The sequence below is a fragment of the Protopterus annectens genome, chromosome 12.part0, assembly GCF_019279795.1.
Source record: "Protopterus annectens isolate FY-2018-M chromosome 12.part0, PAN1.0, whole genome shotgun sequence".
Classification (NCBI taxonomy): Eukaryota; Metazoa; Chordata; order Ceratodontiformes; family Protopteridae; genus Protopterus; species Protopterus annectens.
Window position 1 is genome coordinate 196793841 of NC_056746.1, and position 24983 is coordinate 196818823.

The following is a 24983-nucleotide window of genomic DNA, read 5'->3' on the forward strand; positions in this document are numbered from 1 at the left end:
TGTATAAAGACGGATAACTCTTGCATAAAATTTCATTATTCACTTATTTTATTTTAAATGCAAAAATCAATACAGCTTATGAAAAAAAAAAAACTTTTACAGAACCACCTAGTATAAACTAAGCTTTTCAAATATCAACAAAAAGCATTAAAAAATAAATTAAAAGACTACTTAAAACTGTTCTGAAAAATACATTTAATCTACTCACCATCACTACAAGAAATTCCAAATAAGAACTGAACGGAGTTAAAGGTAGACATTAGGATTCCTTTTAGAACAAATAATTTTTTTCATTGTAATTCTGAGAGGGTTATTTATGCTACAAGCTGCCCCTGTAAAAAGTTTTACATAGGAGAAACCAAGAGAGCCTTTAAGGTAAGGCTCTTGGAACATATCAGGGACATTGTTAATAATAAAATAGAGAGTCCTGTTGCTAGGCATTTCTCAGAAATGCATAGTGGGGATCATAAGACATTACAAGCAACAATTTTAGAACAACTACATGATGATAAATATGAACATCTGAACATTAAACAAATGTTATTGCATAAAGAGGCTATTTATATTTTAAAATTCAAGACTTTGTTTCCAGATGGACTGAATGAGGATTTTAAATTGGAAAATGCTGCTAGTTTAAGTTTTAATTATTATATAATTATCTAATTGTCTTAATTAAGTAAGTGTGGTTGTATATATAAGTATGGTGCTTTTTAGTTTATTTGTACTCCTTGAAGGCTGAGGCCGAGACGTCAGAGACAGAGAAAGATTTTGCAATAAATTGTGTTTGGTGAATCCAGCTGTTGCTTTTTTCTACTATTACTTGGTGCTTCTGTGGTTCCTGAACCATTTGCAAATAGTCTGTTTTGATACAGGTTGTCCCTTCTTACCTTCACTAAAAATGAACAATTTATCCAAAGATCTGAAAGATTTAGTTCTGTGAAGACAGTGTCCAAGTTGGCTGTGGTCATCCAAGGTATGGAGTTCCTTTTCCCCCTCATTTTTTAGGTCAAGGAAAGAAACCAGGGAGATGAACAGTTTGGCTTAATACCACTTTAGGCATAAAAGAATGAGAAGTTGTCAAAGAAACCCTTTCCCTATGTAAATTGAGACAGGGTTGACTCATCATAAGAGCTTGCAACTCAGATGCCCTTCTTGCAGAGGTCAGAGCAATCAGTAAAACTGTTTCCATGTTAAGAACCTCAATTTCAGCCAGATTAGCTGTTAAAAGTTGAGCAAAAGTTAGTTTCTCTTAAAGATCCCAAGAAATGGCCACCAGTTTACTTGGAGGCCTATTATGCAAAACCCCTTTCAATAACATTTTGTCATAAGACTGCCTTGAAAATAGGAGGATCCACTGGGAGATATGCTGAAAATGGACAATAAATAAACTTTGACAGAGGAATTAAAAAAAAAAAAAAAAAAAAAAAAAAAAAAAAAAAACATAAAATAGTGCATAACACAACTACTGTAAAACCAGAGGACAACTAGCCCTGAATGGGTGCTGGCTATATTGTTGACACCAACTAGAAAACCTTTTCCATTTGCTAATATGCAGGCTTTCCTGCCTCCATCAGTACCTATTGCACGTTCTCAGAAAATAGGTGCCTAAAAAGAATTAAGACCCCATCACCCAAGCAGTCAACTGAGGCTGACTGATGTCAGGGTGCATCAAAACTTCCATGTTCTTCTGAATAGATCCATTTTGTGGGGAAGCTTTTGGTCTAGTACAGTTGTGTACACTTACCATAAATGTAGATGTTAGAGTGTATTCACTGTTGCAGTCATTACATTTGGGTAATCTGCTGGAAGGTTTCCCTCAGTCGGCCTGATTAACAAAGTCTTGGGTCCTGCGTCTGTTGCTGTCCCTTATTCCACGTCGTCAGGGGTATAAAACATGCAGCAGACGCCATTACATTAGTTATTCTTGGCCCAGATGTCAGGTGCCCCCCAAATGGGGAGGAAATAAAATAAAAAACAAAAAATATACCTCCAACCAAAAGCAAACATACCAAAAGGGCTTTTAAGCATAGTGAAAGAAAGTAGAGGTATAGCCAGAGAAAATTAGGGGTTTGGAGGGAGAGTAACCAGGACTGCAACAGTGAATACACTCAAACATCTACATTTATGGTAAGTGTACACAACTGTACTATGTTCTACATGTTTAACTGTTGCAGTCATTACATTTGGGTAGATTCCCAAAGCTATGGTTGGGTGGAGGGAATTACACAGCATTAGGACCAGCTATAAGGCCCTGCAGGACAGCAGTGGCAAAGCCAGCTCTGGATTTAGAGAGAAAGAGGCAAATGGTAATGTTTGATGAAAGTATGAACTGAGCTCCAGGTAGCAACTTTTAGAATGTCCCTGGTAGAAACACACCTGAGAAAGGCTGTTGAAGTAGATGCAGCCCTGGTGGAATGGGATCTGATCCCCTGGGGATAGTTTTTCCATGGTGCTTATAGCAGAAACAAATACAATGGCTTATCCACTTGGAAATGGTTTGCTTTGAAACAGCCTTTCCCTCTGCCCCTGCAACAAATGCCACCAGCAGTAGTTCAGAGTTTCTTTGAGATTTAGTCCTGTTTCAGTAAAATCTAAGTTGTCTGTGTACATCCAATGAATGCAGAATCTGCTCCCCCTTGTTCTGTGGATTGGCAAAGAAAGTTAGCAAATGAAGGGTCTGATTAAGAGCCACACTGGATACCACTTTAGGCATGAAGAATGGAATGGTCCTGAGAGATACCTTGTCCGCATGAAAAATGATGAAAGGCTCCACTGCCATAAGAGCCTGTAATTCAAAAATCCTTCTAGCTGAAGTAACTGCTAAAAGGAAAGCTTTTTTCCAGGAGAGAAATTTTAAGTCTGCAGTAGCAGCTGGCTCGAAAGGAGGGAGAGTGAGTTTCTCCAATACAAAATTGAGGTCCCAGGCAGGGGTTGGAGCTCTTCTGAGTTTTTGGCCCCTCTGAGATACTGCTTTAGCAGAGGATGTGAGAAGAGGGGAAATTCTGTGCTGTAATGAGCTGAAATGGCTGAGGCATGGATTTTTATGGAAAAGGACAGGACTTGTGAAGCATCTCAGTTAAGTATTTCAAAATCTGAGGAATGTTGGGCACTGCTGTGCTTATCCCTTGAGATAGATTCAAGGCACAGAATCTTTTCCATTTGTCAGCATAAGATTTTCCAGTACTAGGTCTTCTCGCTTCCAAAATGACATCAATCACAGGTTTGCTGAGGGATGCTAAAGGTGAATTTAGGAGATTAGCCACACTGCAAGACTCAAAGATTGGAGCAGAGTGTGCAGAGTTTGGTTACTCTGCTGAGACAGTAAGTAAGGTGTCTGAGGCAGGTGCCACGGTGGAAGGTGTGAGACACTGCGCAAGAGTTGGTACCAGTGTTGGCGAGGCCAGTCTGGAGCAATCAAAATAATTTCTGGTTTGTCCTGTTTGACTTTTAGTGGAACTTTGGAGAGCAGAGGCAAAGGGAGAAAAGCATAGACTGATGGGTTTTCCAGCTGAAGGACACATCATCCACTTTCCAGGCTGGTTTGTGATGAGTTCTTGTGCAAAATTTGTCCAACTGAAAGTTCTGGGATGAGGCAAAGAGATCTACATCTGGGCTCCCCCCATTTGTGTGTCAACATGTTTAAAATCTGTGGTTCCAGTTTCCATTTGTGAAGGTCCATGAGATTTTTGCTTAGTTCGTCTACCAGAGTATTCAGCTTTCCTAGCAGGAATTGAGCTTGTAGTTCTACTTGATAGGTCATGTTCCACAATGCCATGGCTAGTCTGCAAAGGGGGTAGGAGTGTGTACCCCCTGCTTGTTTATGTACCAATTAACCGTGGTGTTGTCCATCTTTATCAGTAATTGTCCTGGATGAAGGTAGCCCTTGAAGGCTGTCAGTGCATTCTGTACAGCTAGCATTTCTTTTTGATCGATATGAAGGTGCATTTGATTTGGGCTCCATTTGCCCTAAATGCACTTCCCTGTCAGATGAGCCCCCCCCCAAGCATAGTCTGATGTGTCTGTAGTTAGGGATTGGGTGGCAGGGGGTGGTGTGAATGACAGTCCTTTGTTTTGGTGGCAGGCCTCTGCCCACCATAGGAACTCTAGTTGCAGGCAAGGTATGATAGGAATCATCGTTTCCAGGTTGTGACAATGTTGACCACTGAAGTTTCCTCATATGCAATCTTGCATATGGAATTAGAGGAATGCAGGAGGCCATGAACCCAAAGGCTTGCAGAATTTGTCATGCAGATACAGGGTTTTTGTGGCCACCCGTTTGAAGTAAGTCACCAAATGAATTTGCTTTTCTGGCATAAGGAAAGCCATCTGGGCAGTTGTATTCAAGCTTGCACCCAGGAATTGTAATTTTTTGAGAGGGTACCAGTTGTGATTTCTTTTCGTTTATGCTGTACCCTAGACAAGTTAGAACCCTTTTTACAAATGCCAGATGTTTTAGAAGAATGTCCTTGTTTTCTGCCTGAATTAGACAATCGTCCAGGTATGGATATATTTGAATATTTCTTTGCCAGCAAAATGCAATTACTGGAGCCAGGCACTTTGTAAAGACCCTGGGCGCAGTAGATAAGCCAAAGGGCAGTGCAGAGAACTGGTAATGCAAGTAGCCTGCTTTGAAGCGGAGGTATCTTCTGTAAGATTCCCTGATTGGGATATGCAGGTAAGCCTCTTTAAAATCTAGAGAAGCCAATCAGGCATCTTTGCCTAGCATAGGAAGTAACTGGTGAAGAGTCAGCATCTTGAATTTTGGAATGTCCAGGCAACTCAGCACGTAAAAATCAACTGCCAATTATTAGCAGACCGGAGTATCGCTGGGGCTACCCCTAACTGGGAAAAGCCGAAAGAGCATCAGAAGGGTGTTTAGATAAGTCCAGAATTGGACGCCATGATTTGTCTTTTCTGGGTACCAGGAAAAGTCTTTAATAGAAACCTTGTCCCTTTTCCTCTTCTGGTACTGGCTGAAAAGCCCCCAGGCTCATGAGGGAAATTACTTGTTTCTGGGCCTCTGCCCACTGATTTGGGGGCAGGTCTGGCCATACGTTTGGAATTGGCAAAGTGTGGAAATGAAATCTGTAACCCTGGGATAACTACATTTAAAACCCATTTGTCCTGGGTTATAAGTTGCCAGTTTCTTGCATGAAGAGCCAGTTTTCCCCCCAAAGGGGCGGCTAAAAGGTAAGTGCTTGGTACGTGTAAAGGGAAGTCACTGAGACTGCTTACCATAGGGAGGAGTCTTCATGTTTCCAGATTTGGAAGAGGAGGCACCCCTTTGTTTTGTTCTGAAAGTCCCTTGGGACTGAAACCTGGTGCCTTTGGAATGTCTGGGTTTGACCTGAGTGGCTCTCTAAGGAACTGGAAAGGACCAGTTCTTAGTAGGCCAGTGGTTACTAAATCTTGGAGGTTGCCCTGTAAGAAATCTTTCACAGTCTGCATAGATTTAGCTTTATATCTTCCATCTTTTTTAGAACTTCAGCCTCATTACCAAAGAAACGGTCCTGTTGTAAAGGAGCATCCAACAATTTTGCCTTAACATGTTCAGGCAGAGTTTGCTCTTTGAGCCAAGCATGCCTTCTTAGCACAGACCCAGTTACAGCAGCCCTGCAAGAGGCCTCCAAAGAATCAAAAAGTACAGTTTTGTACCTACCATAAATGTAGATGTTCGAAGATCCACATTGCTGCAGTCCTTACACTTGGGTAGTCCGCTGTCCTCGGTCGGCCCGAATATCAAAGTATAAGGCTGACGTCGGTCAAGGCGCATTTGACTGACATCAAGACGTCAGGGTACAAATGCGCATGACCGAAGTCATATCCTCAGTCTTTTCTTGCCCCAGATGTCAGAAGACCCTAAAAATAAAGGCCAAAACCAAAAGACAGCAAACAAACAAACAACCACCCTTGCACTAATTATATGTACAATATATACAATATACACAATATTTACAACCCAACCCACACAACCACCTCTAACTACAGAGGGGAAGGAGGGAGGGTAAATTGGACTGCAGCAATGTGGATCTTCGAACATCTACATTTATGGTAGGTACAAAACTGTACTATGTTCTTCATCTCACATTGCTGCAGTCCTTACACTTGGGTAGAATCCCAAAGCAGAGGTAAGGGAGGATGGCCAAACTACAAGGAAGCAGGAGCTGCCAAAATGCCCTGCAAAACAGCAGTGGCAAAACCAGCCCTGGATTTAGAGTAAAGTGGTAGGGGATAATGCCTAGAGAAAGTATGGAATGAACTCCAAGTAGCTGCCTCCAAAATATCCTTGGTTGCCACCCCCCTCAAAAAAGCTGTCGAAGTGGCAGTAGCCCTAGTGGAATGAGGCCTAATCCCAGCTGGAATCTCCTTGCCATGATGGGAATAACAGAAAGCAATGCAAAACCCAATCCACTTAGAAATAGTTTGTTTTGACACAGGCTTGCCCTGAGAACTCAAAGCAAAAGAAACAAATAACTGCTGAGACTGCCTGAACCCTTTAGTTCTGTCCAAATAATATCGCAACTGCCTGTGTACATCTAAAGTGTGCAAAATCTTTTCCCCTTTATTTTGGGGATTTGCATAAAAAGTAGGCAAATGAATAGTTTGGTTTAAAGCCACACTAGAAACCACCTTAGGCATAAAGGAAGGATTAGTACGTAAAGATACCCTATCCTTATGGAAAATTAAGAAAGGCTCAACCGCCATAAGGGCCTGTAATTCAGAAACCCTTCTTGCAGAGGTAATGGCCAACAAAAGGCAGTCTTCCATGATAAATATTTCAACTCAGTAGTAGCTGCAGGCTCAAAAGGTTGTAGAGTGAGTTTCTCCAACACAAAATTGAGATCCCAAGCAGGAGTAGGAGCTCTATGGGGGTCTTATATTCTTTGCCCCTCTAAGAAATTGCTTGAACAAAGGATGAGAAAACAATGGTGGGTCACAGTCATAGTGAGCTGAAATTGCTGCAGCATGAACCTTAATAGAAGAGAAGGACAAACCTTTGTCCAGTAACTCAGTAAGATATTGAAGAGCCACACTTAAATTAGGCTCAGAAACATCAAAATCCTTTGCTGCACTCCAAAATAAAAATCTCTTCCATTTATCTGCGTACACTTTCCTTGTACTAGGCCTTCTAGCTTCCAAAATCACATTCAAAACTTGTTGTGGAAGTTGAGACCCTCTATGGTTCAAAACAGAATATGCCTGGCTGTTAGGTGAAGAGAGTGAAGTTTGACATTGAGCAAATGACTGTCCTCCTGGGACAACAGGTGTGGAATCGAAGGCAAAGGCCATGGAGGCTTCCGTATCAGACTTCTCAGTAATGGGTACCAGTGCTGTCGAGGCCAATCTGGAGCTATTAAAATCATCCTTGGCTTGTCCTGTCTGACCTTTAGAAGTACCTTTGGGAGGAGAGGCAGAGGTGGAAAGGCATACACATGAAGATTGCTCCAATTGAAAGAAAGAGCATCCACTTTCCAAGCTGTGGGATGAAACCTTTTGTGCAAAACTTTGGCAGCTGATGGTTTAGTGGAGAAGCGAACAGATCTATGTCTGGAGTTCCCCATGACACTGTCAATTTCTGAAATACATGAGGATCCAATTTCCACTCGTGGGGATCCATAATTGCCTGCTCAACACATCTGCTAAGGAGTTCTGTGCTCCGGCAGAAACCTTGCCTGAAGATTGAGCTGTAAACTGAGAGCAGTCTCCCACAAAATCATTGCTTGCCTGCATAGAGGATAAGAATGTGTTCCCCTTGCTTGTTGATGTACCACATGACAGTTGTGTTGTCTGTTAGAATCAACACCTGCCCTGGAAGAAGTAAATCCTTGAAAGCTATTAATGCAAACTGGACTGCTAACATCTCCTTCAGGTTGATATGTAGATGTTGTAGTCTGGCAGGCCACTTGTCTTGTATCCACTTTCCATTTAGATGAGCTCCCCAAGCTTTGTCTGAGGCATCTGTCGTTAAAATCTGACTCGCCTCTGGCCGGGTCACAGAGAGTCCCTTGTTTAGGTGACATTCCTGAGCCCACCACAAAAATTCCTTTTGAATGCAAGGTATTATTTTATTGACAGTGTCCAGATCCTGGCAGTGCTGTGTCCATACATTTTTGAGATACCATTGCAGCTTCCTCATATGCAGTTTGGCATTGGGAAGCACCAGAATACAAGATGCCATGAACCCTAAGGCTTGAAGGACTGTCCTTGCAGTCAGCCCGGACTGATGAGATAGTTGATGGAAGTAAAGGGAAAGATTCTTTTGTTTGTCCGGGGTCAAAAAGGCCATCTGGGATGCTGTATTCAGTCTTACACCCAGAAAGCACATGTCCTGAGAGGGTATTAGACTGGACTTTATTTCGTTCACAGAATACCCCAGGCATCTTAGCACTGCTATCACATATTCCAAATGATGAAGAAGCTCTTCCCTTCCTTGAGCCAGAATCAGGCAATCGTCCAAATAAGGATAGATCTGTATTCCTTTTAGCCTGAAGAAAGCTATCACTGGAGCCAGAACTTTCGTGAACACTCTGGGCAGTAGATAAGCCAAAGGGCAATGCAGAGAACTGATAGTGAGAAGTCCCAGCTCGAAAACGCAGATACTTCCTGCAACTTAGTCTGATAGGAACATGAAGGTAAGCCTCCTTGAGATCCAAAGTTACCATCCAATGATCTTTGCCCAGCAGAGGTAAAAGCTGTTGTAACGTCAACATTTTGAACTTGGGAATGTCCAGATAAGTGTTGAGGATAGATAAATCCAAAATTGGTCTCCACGTGTTCCCCTTCTTTGGTACTAGGAACAGGCGAGAATAAAATCCTAGGCCCACTTCTGGCATAGGGACCGGCTGTATGGCCCCTAGTTGAAGTAACAGAGAAATTTGCTTGTGAGCCTCTATTCTTTGTTGAGGAGGAACGTCTGGCATGCCTCTGAAAGGAGGCAAGGTATGGAAATAAAACCTGTAACCGTGGTGTATGATATCCAATACCCATCTGTCTTGGGTGATTAAACTCCAATTTTCTTTGAAAAGTGCCAACCTTCCTCCCAAAGGTGCTGCCAGACGAGAAGGCTCTGGCAGCTGAAAAGGTAGGTCATTGGGTCTGTTTACGAAAGGACTGACCCCTGCCCTCACCTGAAGACTGTGCAGGAGAACTTCCTGTTCTAGGCCTGAAAGAGCCCTGAGCTCTGCCCCTACCACGTCTAGATCTACCCCTAGACTGGGAATCATAAGAAGGATACGTCCACCCTTTAGTAGGCCAATTTCTACTAAACTTTGGAGGCTGAACCTGCAAAAAATCTTTAACAGTCTGCATAGACTTAGCCTTGTCTTCCATTTTCTTTAAAACTGCCTCCACAGGAGAACCAAACAACACATCAGATTGTAAAGGAGCATCTAAAATCCTTGTTTTAACATGGTCAGATAAATTTTGATCCCTCAGCCAGGCGTGCCTCGAAGAACTGACCCAGTGGCAGCCACCCTAGACGAGGCCTGTACAGCATCAAAACCACATTGCAAAGAATGCTTACCCACCTGTTCAGAAACATGTACTAAATCTTGTAACTCTTTACAATCAATACCTTCCGCCAGAGCATCAACCTTAGACTTCAATTGTGAAAGGAGATAGTTTTGGTATTTCAACATGTGAAACTGGCAATTCAAAGCCCTCATAGCTAGAGTGGAAGAAGTATAAACTTTCTTTCCCCATCTATCCAAGGCCCTGGCCTCTATCTGCAGGAACCGGATTCTTGACAACAGAAGCCTTAACACCTTTAGGCCCCTGGCTAACAGTTTCAGGGTCTGCCCTAGGACTCTTAAAAAGATACTTATGAGCTTCAGGCACCCTGTAATAGCTATCCGGTTTAACAGGAGCAGGAGGCAAAGAATCAGGATTAAGAGAAGCCTCTGTAAAACATCTTCCACTACATCCAAAACAGGAGGTATAGCCAAAGGCCTATGCTGGGGTAAAACAAAAATTCCTAAGCCTTTTCCTGGAATCAGAGAAGTCCTGACCTTCCCACTTAAAATGCTCCCTCATGGAATGAAGAGTTTCTGAAAAAGAAAAATCCTCAGGAGGAGAAGCAGAAGGAGTAGAATCATCCACATCAGAATCAGAATAAGGAGAGTACTCCTGCAAGTCTTCAGCCGAAGACTCTGAAACATCCAAGCCTGCTCAAAACTCCCTAGCTCAGGCTCCACCCTAGGTCTCTTATCAGGAGGGGCAAAGAACCGTAATCAAAGTAATCAAATCTTCTGCCATTTTAAGCATATGCTTCTTGGGCACAGTTCCAGAAGAACTAGGGGTGACACCAACTGAAGCTAAACCTGGCCTGCCTCTAGGAGAAGCCTTGGAAACAGAAGGAGAGGGCCTAACCACCCTAGGCAGGGAGAGGAGTATAGTAACCTGAGAAGCCCCATCACCCTGACCTGCCTCCTGAGAGGCCACATCCTGCAATAACAAAGTCTCTCCCTGGGATCCCAAAGAAACCTCCGGTGGAACCACCGGCTCCACCGACACCTCTAAAGAACCGGCGTCCGGCACGGACGGTTCTTCTAGCCTAGGCTTAACTGCTTTGTCCTTGCGCTTCTTCGAAGAAGCAGGCGTCGGAGCATCCGACGGCATTTTATAATTGCACCGCTTCCCGAAGACTAACCTGGCACAATCTAATCTCCTCTTTATAGTGCGCTTATTGAATCTAGCACAAGAGCGACACCCAACAACGTCGTGCTCAGGCCCTAAACAAGGAATACACAAAGTATGATAGTCTCTATGCGGTATCTGTTTCCCACAAGAAATACAATTATTCACTTTTTCTGACATCCGGTAAACCACTGAGGCAAGAAAAAACTAAAATATTCCCCAACGGGGTACTTAGCCAACTTTGACTCGGTCTGAAACTCCGAAATCGAAAAATTTCAGAACGCCAACCGGCACTTGCAATACTGCTTCTGCATCGGACCATGCGGCAAAAAAGACTGAGGATATGACGTCAGTCATGCGCATTTGTACCCTGACGTCCTGATGTCAGTCAAATGCGCCTTGACCGACGTCAGCCTTATACTTTGATATTCGGGCCGACCGAGGACAGCGGACTACCCAAGTGTAAGGACTGCAGCAATGTGAGATGAAGAACATCCACATTGCAAAGTATGTTTTCCAACTTGTTAAGCTGAATGCAAAAGATCCTGTAAATCTTTATTTTCCACACAGTCAGAAATTAATATCAATTTCTGTTTAAGTAGTCCCATGATATGCTGTTGATATTTAACCATATGAAATTGAAAGTTTAAAGCCCTGATTGCCAAGGTTGCAGAAGTTAAACCTTCTTACCCAATCTATCCAGCGCCCTGGAATCTCTATCAGAAGGGGTAGGATTTATGGCAGTAGAAGCCATAACGCCCTTGGGATCCTGAGAAATGTTTTCAGGATCCGCAACAGTATTTTTGAAAATAAATTTGTGGGAGTCAGGAACGCTGTAGTATCTGTCTGGCTTACAAGCAGCCGGAAGCAGAGAATCAGGAGCCATACTAGATTCTGAAAAAACATCAACAACAATGTCTAGAACAGGAGGTATAGCAAAAGGCCTATGCTGAGGAAGAAGAAGGAAATCCCCAAGTCTTTTTTTAGATTCAGAAAAATCCTGACTTTCCCAGTGGAAATGTTCCCTTAAGGTATGCAGAGATTCCCCAAAAGAAAAATCCTCAGGGGGAGAAGCAGAAGGAATGGAATTTTCTGCATCAGTGTCCTCATAAGTAGGTATAGACGATTCCTGTTCATTAGAAGAATCAGAAGAAATAGAATCCTGTTCAGAGGATTCAGTCAATATCTTGCCTAGGCCTCTTAGAAGGGGGGTGGGGGGGTTGATTACTCCTGATCAGAGTAATTAAATCTTCAGCCATTTTCATCATTTGTTTCTTAGGCATAGGGGCCTGCACATGTGGCCTAGGCATCGGTTTTTTTAAACATAGGTCGAGATTTCGGCCTTAGTTTTGAAGACGGCGTTGGTCCAATATACAAATCTGTAGGCCTGAAAACACCCTCAGAAGCCGATGTACAGTTTTGTACCTACCATAAATGTAGACGTTCGAGTGTACACCCTACTGCAGTCATCACACTTGGGTTATCCTGTCGTCAGGTGGTCCCGCAGTCGGCTGGAATTCCAAAGTCTTGGTCCGGCGTCGGTTGCTGACGCTTCTTCCCTGACGTCAGTGCGCCAGGGGTATATATAATGCAACCGACGCCATTTTCTTCAGTTTTTCTTGCCCCAGATGTCAGGTGCCCCCAAAAAGGTGGTCAGTAATTAGTACCAAATTGAGTAAATTTACAGAAACACAAAATCCCTTCAGCTATAAGCAAATACATCAGGAAGGTATTGAAGAGATTTAGCCAGTAGGTCAGAGGGGATGGAGAGAGGATAACCTGGACTGCAGCAGGGTGTACACTCGAACATCTACATTTATGGTAGGTGCAAAACTGTACTATGTTCGTGTTACCCTGCTGCAATCATCACACTTGGGTTGAATCCCAAAGCTAAGGATGGGTGGAAGTATCATAGAGGGTTAGAGGAAGCTAGAAGGCCCTGCAGAACTGCAGTGGCAAAGCCCGCCCTGGTCTTAGAGTAAAGTGGTAAGTGATAGCGTTTGGTAAAGGTGTGTACTGAACTCCAAGTTGCAGCTTCCAAAATCTCCTTGGTTGGAACCCCCCCCCCCCTGAGAAAGGCTGTAGAAGTAGCTGTTGCCCTGGTAGAGTGGGGTCTAATGGTAGCTGTTGCCCTGGTAGAGTGGGGTCTAATGGTAGCAGGAACTGGTTTTCCATGATGGGTGTAGCAAAAAAGTACAGTTTTGTACCTACCACAAATGTAGATGTTCGAAGATCCACATTGCTGCAGTCCTTACATATGGGTAGTCCGCTGTCCTCGGTCGGCCCGAATACCAAAGTATTAGGCTGACGTCGGTCATGGGCGCTCAGAACTGACATCAGAGCGTCAGGGTATAAGAGCGCATGACCGACGTCATATCCTCAGTCTTTTCTTGCCCCAGATGTCAGAAGGCCCTAAAAAGAAAGGCCACAGCCAAAAACATAATACTTCCCAAAAACAAAATATGTACAAATAACAGCTACCACCCAAACCATACAACCATTCCAAACTGTAGAGGGGAAGGAGGGAGGTAATTGACTGCAGTAATGTGGATCTTCGAACATCTACATTTATGGTAGGTACAAAACTGTACTATGTTCTTCATCTCACATTGCTGCAGTCCTTACATATGGGTAGAATCCCAAAGCAGAGGTAAAGGGAGGTTGGCAAAATCATAAAGCATTAGGAGGTGCCAAAATGCCCTGTAATATTGCAGTGGCAAATCCAGCCCTAGATTTAGAATACAGAGGAAGGTGGTAATGCTTAGAAAAAGTATGCACTGAACTCCAAGTAGCTGCTTCCAAAATATCTTTAGTAGCCACCCCCCTTAAAAAAGCTGTAGAAGTGGCAGTAACCCTAGTGGAATGAGGCCTGATCCCAGCCGGAATCTCTTTACCATGATGGGAATAACAGAAAGCAATACAAAAACCAATCCACTTAGAAATAGTTTGTTTAGAAACAGGTTTTCCCTGAGAACCCAAGGCAAAAGAAACAAACAACTGCTGAGACTGTCTGAACCCTTTAGTTCTGCTCAAATAATAACGCAACTGCCTGTGAATATCCAAAGTGTGCAAAATCTTCTCCCCTTTATTTTGGGGGTCTGCATAAAAAGTAGGCAAATGAATAGTTTGGTTCAAGGCCACACTAGAAACCACCTTAGGCATAAAAGTAGGATTAGTACGTAAAGATACCCTATCCTTATGAAAAATTAGGAAGGGTTCAACTGCCATAAGGGCCTGTAATTCAGAAACCCTTCTTGCAGACGTAATGGCCAACAAAAAAGCAGTCTTCCAAGACAAAAACCTTTATTCGGCAGTAGCTGCAGGCTCAAAAGGTGGTAAAGTAAGTTTTTCCAACACAAAATTGAGATCCCAGGCAGGAGTAGGAGCTCTACGTGGGGGTCTTATGTTCTTTGCCCCTCTAAGAAATTGCTTAAACAAAGGATGAGAGAATAATGGAGGGTCACAGTCATAGTGAGCAGAAATGGCTGCAGCATGAACCTTTATAGAGGAGAAAGACAAACCCTTGTCTAATAAGTCTGTAAGGTATTGAAGAGAAACACCTAAATCAGGCTTGGAAACATCAAAGTCCTTTGATTTGCTCCAAATAAAAAACCTCCTCCATTTATCAGCGTAAACTTTCCTTGTACTAGGCCTTCTGGCCTCCAAAATAACATCCAAAACTTGTTGTGGAAGCAGAGACCCTCCAGGATCTAGAACAGAATATGCCAGGCTGTTAGATGCAAGGACTGAATCCTGACATTGAGGAAATGATTGCCTTCCTGTGGCAAAAGGTGCGGAATCTAAGGCAAAGGCCATGGAGGCTCCCGTACTAAACTTCTCAGCAGAGGATACCAGTGTTGTCGAGGCCAATCTGGAGCTATCAGAATCATGGATGGCTTGTCTTGTCTGGCCTTCAAGAGTACCTTTGGGAGGAGAGGCAGAGGTGGAAAGGCATAGACGTGAAGATTGCTCCAACTGAATGACAGAGCATCCACCTTCCAAGCTGTGGGATGAAACATTTTTGTGCAAAACTTTGGCAACTGGAAATTCAGTGGAGAAGCGAACAGATCTATGTCTGGAGTTCCCCATAACACTGTCAGCTTTCGAAATACATGAGGATCCAATTTCCACTCGTGGGGATCCACTATCTGTCTGCTCAACACATCTGCTAAGGAGTTCTGTGCTCCTGGTAGAAACCTTGCCTGAAGATTGAGGTGTAAACTGAGAGCAGTCTCCCACAAAATCATCGCTTGTCTGCAAAGAGGGTACGAATGTGTTCCCCCTTGATTGTTGATGTACCACATGACAGTTGTGTTGTCTGTTTGAATCAACACTTGCCCTGGGTGAAGTAAATCCTTGAAAGCCATCAATGCAAACTGGACTGCTAACATCTCCTTCAAGTTGATATGCAAATGTTGAAGTCTGGCAGGCCACGTGTCTTGAACCCATTTTCCATTGAGGTGTGCTCCCCAAGCCTTGTCCGAGGCATCTGTCGTTAGAATCTGACTCGCCTCTGGTCAGGTCACAGAGAGTCCCTTGTTTAGGTGACATTCCTGAGCCCACCACAAAAATTCCTTTTGAATGCAAGGTATTATTTGAATGACAGTGTCCAGATCTTGGCAGTGTTGTGTCCATACATTTTTGAGATACCATTGGAGCTTCCTCATATGCAGTTTGGCATTGGGAAGCACCAGGATACAAGATGCCATGAACCCCAAGGCTTGAAGGACTGTCCTTGCAGTCAGCCTGGACCGTAGAGACAATTGATGGAAGTAAAGAGAAAGGTTCTTTTGCTTGTCCGGGGTCAAAAAAGCCATCTGGGAAGCTGTATTCAGTCTCACACCCAGAAAGCACATTTCCTGAGAGGGTACTAAACTGGACTTTGTTTCGTTCACAGAATACCCTAGGCACCTTAACACTGCCATCACATACTGTAGATGATGAAGCAGAAGGAGTGGAATCCTCTGCATCAGAATCGGAATAAGGAGGAAAATCCTGAATGTCTTCAGCCGAAGACTCTGAACCATCTGAGGCCTGTTCCAAACTTTCCACCTCTGGCTCCACCCTAGGCCTCTTATCAGGAGGGGGCATAGAACCTCTAATCAAAGTAATTAAATCTTCTGCCATTTTAAGCATGTGCTTCTTAGGCACAGAACCTGCAGAACTAGGACTGACACCAGAGAAAGACAAACCAGTCCTGCCTTTGGAAGGAGCCTTAGAAATAGAAGGAGAAGGCCTAATCCCCTTAGGTAAGGAAGGGAGAACCGTAACCTGAGAGGCCCCCTCCGCCTGACCTGCCTCCTGAGAGGCCACATCTTGCAAAATCAAAGTCTCCTCCTGAGACTCAACTGAAACCTCGGCCGGATCCACAGATTCCACCGTAGTTTCTAAAGAACCGGCGTCCGGAACGGACGACTCATCCTGTCTGGGTTTTAAAGATTTGTCTTTGCGCTTCTTCGCGGTAGCGGGCGTCGGAGGATCCGACGGCATATTATAATTACACCGCTTACCGAAGACAAGCCTAGCGCAATCTAACCTACGTTTGATGGTGCGCTTATTAAACTTAGCACAAAAGCGACACCCGACTACGTCGTGCTCAGGTCCCAAACAAGGAATACAAAGAGAGTGATAATCCCTATGCGGTATCTGTTTCCCACAAGAAATACAATTATTCACTTTTCTGACATCCGAATTAACTGAGGCAAGAAAAAACAAAAATATTCCCCAACGGGGTACTTAGCCCAACTTGGATTCGGTCTGAAACTCAGAATACGAAAATTTCAGAACGCCGAACGGCACTTGCAACGCTGCTTCTGCATCGGACCATGCGGCAAAAAAGACTGAGGATATGACGTCGGTCATGCGCTCTTATACCCTGACGCTCTGATGTCAGTTCTGAGCGCCCATGACCGACGTCAGCCTAATACTTTGGTATTCGGGCCGACCGAGGACAGCGGACTACCCATATGTAAGGACTGCAGCAATGTGAGATGAAGAACATCGTATGCAATGACCTATCCATTTGGAAATGGTTTGCTTTGATATAGCCTTCCCCTGAGAAGCTGTAGCATAGGATACAAAGAGCTGGTCAGATTTTCTGAAAGCCTTAGTTTTGTACAAGTAGTAACGAAGTTGCCTGTGAATGTCCAAGGAATGCAGGAGTCTTTCACCTTTGTTCTGTGGATTTTGGAAGAAGGTGGGTAAGTGGGTGGTTTGATTTAAAGCCACACTGGAAACCACCTTAGGCATAAAGGAAGGATTAGTTCGTAGAGAAACTGTCTTGATGAAAAATGAGGAAAGGTTCCACTGCCATTAGTGCCTGTAGCTCTGAGACTCTTCTAGCTGAGGTTATTGCTAGCAGCAGGGCAGTCTTCCATGACAGGAACTGAAGATCTGCAGAGAAAGGTGGTTCAAAGGGAGGAAGAGTTAGTTTTTCCAGAACAAAATTGAGATCCCATGTTGGTGTAGGTGCTCTCCTGGGTGGTCTAATGTTTTTTGCCCCTCTGAGGAGCTGCCTTAGAAGTGGATGCGAAAATAAGGGTGGATCCGTGTTGTAGTGGGCCGAAATAGCTGAAGCATGGATTTTAATGGAGGTGAAAGTCCTTTGTGCAACATCTCAGTTAAATACTGTAGAATGTGAGGCATGTGAGGCTGAATTGTGTCTTGACCTTTAGATTGGTTCCAGGCACAAAACCTTTTCCATTTGTCCGAACAGGCCTTCCTGGTGCTTGGCCTCCTAGCTTCCAGAATAACATCCATAACTGCTTGGGAAAGAGGAGCTGGCTGGATGCTTAGTTGATTTGCCATGCAGCCAGATTTAAGGTTTTGAGCTGGCTGTGAAGAATCTGATTGTGTTGTTGTGTGAGTAAATGGGAGATTTGTGGTAATATCCATGGTGGGCCGTGGGCCATATTCCTCAATAGTGGGTACCTGTGCTGGCGTGGCCAGTCTGGGGTTATGAGAATCAGTTGTGGTCTCTCCTTTTTGACTTTCAGAAGTACCTTTGTGAGGAGAGGCAATGGAGGGAAGGCATATACTGTCAGGATTTTCCAACTGAAAGAGAGTGCGCCCACTTTCCAGGCTTCATGTTGAAGTGCCCTTGTAAAAAATTTTGTTAGTTGATAGTTTTGAGGGCTGGCAAACAGGTCTATGACTGGAAGGCCCCAATTTTGAGTTATTATTGTAAATACTAGTGGATCTAGTTTCCACTCGTGGGGATCCATGATGTTTCTGCTGAGGTCGTCTGCCAATGTATTCTTCTGTCCTGGCAGGAATTGAGCTTGTAACTGAACTTGGTAAGCCAGAGCTGTGTTCCATAAGGTCATTGCTTGTCTGCACAGAGGGTAGGAGTGAGTACCCCCTTGTTTGTTTATGTACCAAATAACTGTGGTATTGTCCGTCTTTGTCAGTTGTCCTGGATGTAATAGATCCTTGAAGGCTGTCAGAGCTTTCTGTACAGCTAGCATCTCTTTTTGATTGATGTGCAGATTCCTTTGATCTGCAGTCCATACGCCTTGAACGCACTTGTCCTACCATGTGAGCCCCCCAGGCGTAATCTGATGCATCTGTTGTGATAGTTTGCCTGGCTGGGGGCAAGGTGAAAGGCTGACCCTTGTTGACGTGACATGCCTGTGACCACCATAGACACTCCTGTTGTAGGCAGGGAATGAGAGATATCATTGTGTCCAAGCTGTGGCTATGTTGAGACCATACGCTTTTTAGGTACCACTGTAATTTCCTGATATGCAGCTTTGCAAATGGTATTAGTAGTATGCAAGATGCCATGAAGCCCAAGGCCTGCTGAATTTTTCTTGCAGTTAATTGGGCCTTTGTTGCCATTGTTTTGAAATACCGAGTCAGTTGTAGTTGGTCTGGCGTCAGATAAGCCTTCTGGGCCGTTGTATTCAAGCTGGCACCCAGGAATGTCATATTTTGTGAGGGTACTAGTTTTGACTTCTTTTCATTTACTGTGTACCCCAGGCAATTTAGTAGATGTTTCACAAAAGCCAGATGATGTAATAGAATGTCCTTGCTTTCTGCTTGGATGAGGCAGTCGTCCAGGTATGGGTATATTTGAATTCCTCTTTGTCTGCAGTATGCAATTACTGGTGCCAGGCATTTTGTGAAGACTCTGGGTGCAGGAGAGAAGCCAAAGGGCAGTGCAGAGAATTGGTAATGGGTTGAACTTGCAATGAAACAGAGGTATCTTCTGCAACTTTGTCTGATGGGGACATGCAGGTATGCCTCCTTGAGGTCCAACATTACTAGCCATGCTTCCTTGCCCAACATGGGAACAAGCTGCTGTAGTGTTGGCATCCTGAATTTGGGTACTTGCAAGTAAGTGTTTATAATTGAAAGGTCCAGAATTGGTCACCAGGCATTGTCCTTTCTGGGCACTAGAAAGAGTCTTGAGTAAAATCCTTGACCTTGCTCTCGAGTAGGTACCAGTTGAATGGCTCTCATGTCCATGAGAGCTGTAATTTGTTTTTGTGCCTCTGCCCATTGATTTTGTGGCAGATTTGGCAAACCACTGAGGCAAGAAAAAACTAAAATATTCCCCAACGGGGTACTTAGCCAACTTTGACTCGGTCTGAAACTCCGAAATCGAAAAATTTCTGAATGCCAACCGGCACTTGCAATACTGCTTCTGCATCGGACCATGCGGCAAAAAAGACTGAGGATATGACGTCGGTCATGCACATTTGTACCCTGACGTCCTGATGTCAGTCAAATGCGCCTTGACCGACGTCAGCCTTATACTTTGATATTCGGGCCGACCGAGGACAGCGGACTACCCAAGTGTAAGGACTGCAGCAATGTGAGATGAAGAACATCAGGTTTACCCTGTGAACCCAAAGCAAAAGAAACAAACAATTGCTGAGACTGTCTGAACTCCTTGGTTCTGCTCAAAATAATAACGCAACTGCCTGTGAATATCCAAAGTATGCAAAATTTTCTCCCCTTTATTTTGGGGGTTTGCATAAAAAGTAGGCAAATGAATAGTTTGATTTAAGGCCACACTAGAAACCACTTTAGGCATAAAGGAAGGATTAGTACGCAAAGATACCCGATCCTTATGAAAAATCAGGAAAGGCTCCACTGCCATGAGGGCCTGTAATTCAGAAACCCTTCTTGCAGAGGTAATGGCCAACAAAAAAGCAGTTTTCCATGACAAATACTTTAACTCGGCAGTAGCTGCAGGCTCAAAAGGTTGTAGAGTAAGTTTTTCCAACACAAAATTGAGATCCCAAGCAGGAGTAGGAGCTCTACGGGGGTCTTATATTCTTTGCCCTCTAAGAAATTGCTTAAACCAAGGATGAGAGAATAAAGGAGGGTCACAATCATAGTGAGCAGAAATGGCTGCAGCATGGACCTTTATTGAGGAGAAAGACAAACCCTTGTCCAATAACTCAGTAAGATATTGAAGAGCAACACTTAAATCAGGTTTGGAGACATCAAAGTCCTTTCCTTTGCTCCAAAAAAAAATCTCCTCCATTTATCAGCGTAAACTTTCCTGGTACTAGGCCTCCTGGCCTCCAAAATAACATTCAAAACTTGTTGTGGAAGCTGAGACCCTCCAGAGTCTAAAACAGAATATGCCAGGCTGTTAGATGCAGAGACTGAATCTTGACATTGAGGAAGTGACTGTCCTCTTGTGACAAAAGGTGCGGAATCAAAGGCAGAGGCCATGGAGGTTCTCGTACTAAACTCCTCAGTAGTGGGTACCAGTGTTGTCGAGGCCAATCCGGTGCTATCAAAATCATGGTTGGCTTGTCTTGTCTGGCCTTCAAAAGTACCTTGGGAAGAAGAGGCAGAGGTGGAAAGGCATATACATGCAGATTGTTCCAACTGAATGATAGAGCGTCCACCTTCCAAGCTGTGTGATGAAACATTTTTGTGCAAAACTTTGGTAACTGGTAATTTAGTGGAGAAGCGAACAGATCTATGTCTGGAATTCCCAATAACACTGTCAACTGTTGAAATACAAGAGGATCCAATTTCCATTCGTGAGGATCCACTATTTGTCTGCTCAATACATCTGCTAAGGAGTTCTGTGCTCCTGGTAGAAACCTTGCCTGAAGATTGAGGTGTAGATTGAGAGCAGTTTCCCACAGAATCATCGCTTGCCTGCAAAGAGGGTAAGAATGGGTTCCCCCCTGCTTGTTGATGTACCACATGACAGTAGTGTCTGTTTGAATCAACACCTGCCCTGGGTGAAGTAAATCTTTGAAAGCCATCAATGCAAACTGGACTGCTAACATTTCCTTCAAGTTGATATGCAAATGCTGGAGTTTGACAGGCCACGTGTTTTGCACCCATTTTCCATTGAGGTGTGCTCCCCAAGCCTTGTCCGAGGCATCTGTCGTTAGAATCTGACTCGCCTCTGACCGGGTCACAGAGAGTCCCTTGTTTAGGTGACATTCCTGAGCCCACCACAAAAACTCCTTCTGAATGCAAGGTATTATCTGAATGACAGTGTCTAGATCTTGGCAGTGCTGTGTCCATACATTTGAGATACCATTGAAGCTTCCTCATATGCAATTTGGCATTGGGAAGTACCAGAATACAAGATGCCATGAACCCCAAGGCTTGAAGGACTGTCCTTGCAGTCAGCCTGGACCGTAGAGACATTTGATGGAAATAAAGAGAAAGGCTTCTTTGTTTGTCCGTGGTCAAAAAGGCCATCTGGGAAGCTGTGTTCAGTCTCACACCCAGAAAGCACATGTCCTGAGAGGGTACTAGACTGGACTTTGCTTCGTTCACAGAATACCCTAGGCATCTTAACACTGCCATCACATACTGTAGATGATGAAGAAGTTCGTCCCTTTCTTGTGCAATAATCAGGCAGTCGTCCAAATAAGGATAAATCTGTATTCCTCTGAGTCTGAAAAAAGCTATCACTGGAGCCAGAACCTTTGTGAACACTCTGGGCGCAGTAGACAAGCCAAAGGGCAATGCAGAGAACTGATAATGTAAATTTCCAGCCCGAAAGCAGGTACCTCCTGCAACTGGGCCTGATAGGAACATGAAGGTAAGCCTCTTTGAGATCCAGAGTAACCATCCAGTGATCTTTTCCCAACAGAGGTAAAAGTTGTTGCAAAGTCAGCATCTTGAACTTTGGAATGTCCAGGTAAGTGTTGAGGATAGATAAATCCAAAATTGGTCTCCACGTGTTCCCTTTCTTTGGAACTAGAAACAGGCGAGAATAAAATCCTAGGCCCACTTCTGACAGAGGAACTGGCTGTATAGCTCCTATTTGAAGAAGTAAAGAAATTTGTCTGTGAGCCTCTATCCTTTGCGGAGGAGGGACGTCTGGCATGCCTTTGAAAGGAGGCATGGTATGGAAATAGAACTTGTAACCTCGGTTTATAATGTCCAATACCCATTTGTCCTGGGTGACTAAATGCCAATTTCGCTTGAAAAGAGCCAACTTTCCTCCCAAAGGAGCTGCCAGGCAAGAAGAATCTGGCAGCTGAAAATGCAGGTCATTGGGCCTGTTTACGAAAGGACTGGCCCCTGCCCTCACCAGCAGATTGAGCAGGCGAACTCCATTGTCTCGGCCTGAAGGTACTCTGAGCTCTGCCCCTACCACGCCTAGATCTACCCCTAGACTGAGAATCAGAAGGGTACGCACACCCCTTAGTAGGCCAATTTCTACTAAACTTTGGAGGTTGTACCTGCAAAAATCTTTAACAGTCTGCATAGACTTAGCCTTGTCTTCCATTTTCTTTAAGACTGACTCCACAGGAGGACCAAACAAAACTTCAGACTGTAAAGGGGCATCCAGAATTCTAGACTTAACATGCTCAGACAAATTCTGATCCTTAAGCCAGGCGTGCCTACGAATAACTGAACCAGTGGCCGCCACCCTAGAAGAAGCCTGTAAAGCATCAAAACCACATTGCAAAGAGTGCTTACCCACCTGTTCAGAAACATGCACTAAATCCTGCAATTCTTTACACTCTATGCCCTCTGCCAAAGCATCCATCTTAGATCTTAGCTGAGAAAGGAGGAAATTCTGATACTTCAACATATGAAACTGGCAGTTCAAAGCTCTCATTGCTAAAGTAGAAGAGGTATACACCTTCTTACCCCATCTATCCAAAACTCTAGCTTCCTTATCCAGAGGAACCGGATTCTTAACAACAGAGGCTCTAACACCCTTAGGCCCCTGACTAATAGTTTCTGGGTCCGCCCTAGGACTCTTAAACAGATATTTATGAGCCTCAGGCACCCTGTAATACCTGTCCGGTTTAACTGGGGCAGGAGGCACAGAATCTGGATTAAGGGAAGCTTCCGAGAAAACAACTGAAACAACATCCAAAACCGGAGGTATAGCTAAGGGTCTATGCTGTGGTAAAAACAAGAACTCCCTAAGTCTCTTCCGGGAATCAGAGTAATCCTGTCCCTCCCACTTAAAATGCTCCCTTATGGAATGCAGAGTTTCTGAAAATGAAAAATCCTCTGGAGGAGAAGCAGAAGGAGTGGAATCCTCTGCATCAGAATCAGAATAAGGAGGAAATCTTGAATGTCTTCAGCAGAAGACTCTGAATCATCTGAGGCCTGCTCCAAACTTTCCAACTCTGGCTCCATCCTGGGCCTCTTATCAGGAGGGGGCATAGAACCTCTAATTAAAGTAATCAAATCCTCTGCCATTTTAAGCATGTGCTTTTTAGGCACAGACCCTGAAGAACCAGAACTGACACCAGAGGAAGGCAAGACAGACCTGCCTTTAGAAGGAGCCTTAGAAACAGTAGCAGAAGGCCTAACCACCCTAGGCATAGAAGGGAGAATAGTAACCTGAGAGGCCCCTTCAGCCTGACCTGCCTCCTGAGAGGCCACATCCTGTAAAATCAAAGTTTCCCCCTGGGACTCAACAGAAACTTCAGCCGGACCCACCAGTTCAGCTGTAGCTTCTAAAGGTCCGGCGTCTGAAACGGACGAATCATCCTGCCTAGGCTTTAAAGATTTGTCTTTGCGCTTCTTAGTAGAAGCAGGCGTCGGAACATCCGACGGCATATTATAATTACACCTCTTGCCAAAGACTAACCTAGTGCAATCTAACCTCCATTTTATAGTGCGCTTATTAAACCTAGCACAAAACCGACACCCGACTACGTGCTCGTCCCAAACAAGGAATACAAAGCGAGTGGTAATCTCTATGCGGTATCTGTTTCCCACAAGAAATACAATTATTCACTTTTTCTGACATCCGGTAAGTAACTGAGGCAAGAAAAACAAAATATTCCCAACGGGTACTTAGCCCAACTTGGTATCGGTCTGAAACTCCGAAAACGAAAAATTTCAGAACGCCGAACGGCACTTGCAACGCTGCTTCTGCATCGGACCATGCGGCAAAAAAGACTGAGGATATGACGTCGGTCATGCGCCTTTATACCCTGACGCTCTGATGTCAGATCTAGGCGCCCATGACCGACGTCAGCCTAATACTTTGGTATTCGGGCCGACCGAGGACAGCGGACTACCCATAAGTAAGGACTGCAGCAATGTGAGATGAAGAACATCCCTATGCTGTTTATTGGCCTGCAGACTGCTTTTATACAGGAATGGTACCCAGTCACACCCCCCCCCCCCGAAAAGATTTTCAAAATGAACTTGCCATGCTATTCACTTAGCACACCCGAATCTCCCCAGGATTTTTCCAGCCCTCCCTATACAAAAAGTACCACATTTACTGCCTTCCAATCCTCTGGCATTTCTATACTAATTAAATGAACTTATGAAGATCTATGACGGCAGATGCCAGCACAATGGCCAGATTCCTCTAGTCCTTGTGCTTTACCTACTAAAATGGTAGCTATTTCTCTGTCCACCATCCTTCTCAGTGTCTGATCACTGTTCTCATCAATTTGCACTGCTCCCCCCAGCAAAGCAACTTACTCTTGCATTACTTTGTAAAGAGTGAAGTCTTCTGTTCATTCTGTACCACTTTCCCCCCAGTTGTCTGCTCTCCTTCCTGTGTTCATTCTGTACCCCTTTTTCTCCCCAGCCGTCTGCTCTTCTTCCCCTCTACACAAGTTCACGCCTTTCCTTGAAATATTCTAATTTACTCCGTTTTAACATTCATCTTTGCTGCTAACAACCTTGAACTATCCCATACCTCCCCCTCCCAGCCTGTTTCAGAGAACTGTTGCATGGAATGTTACACGTCAGGTTAAGGCACTATTAGACAATACTGATCATAGGTTCATAGGTAGGTACTAGGCTATTGGCCCTAGGGCCTATACAAGCCTAGCCAAAAAATGTACCCTAGCTTTCGCCACCCAAGAAAATTACTTTCCTGTGCCCATGTCGAGCAGAGCCACAGAAGTGATCCCTGGGGTGAA

General features: G+C 44.2%; 1 protein-coding gene across 6 annotated transcripts in view; it reads right to left on the minus strand.

Annotated features, from left to right (window-relative positions):
* The window catches only part of TNRC6A (trinucleotide repeat containing adaptor 6A), a 3393689-nt gene that overhangs the window by 2534328 nt on the left and 834378 nt on the right, over positions 1-24983 (minus strand). The gene's annotated exons all lie outside the window — the stretch shown is intronic.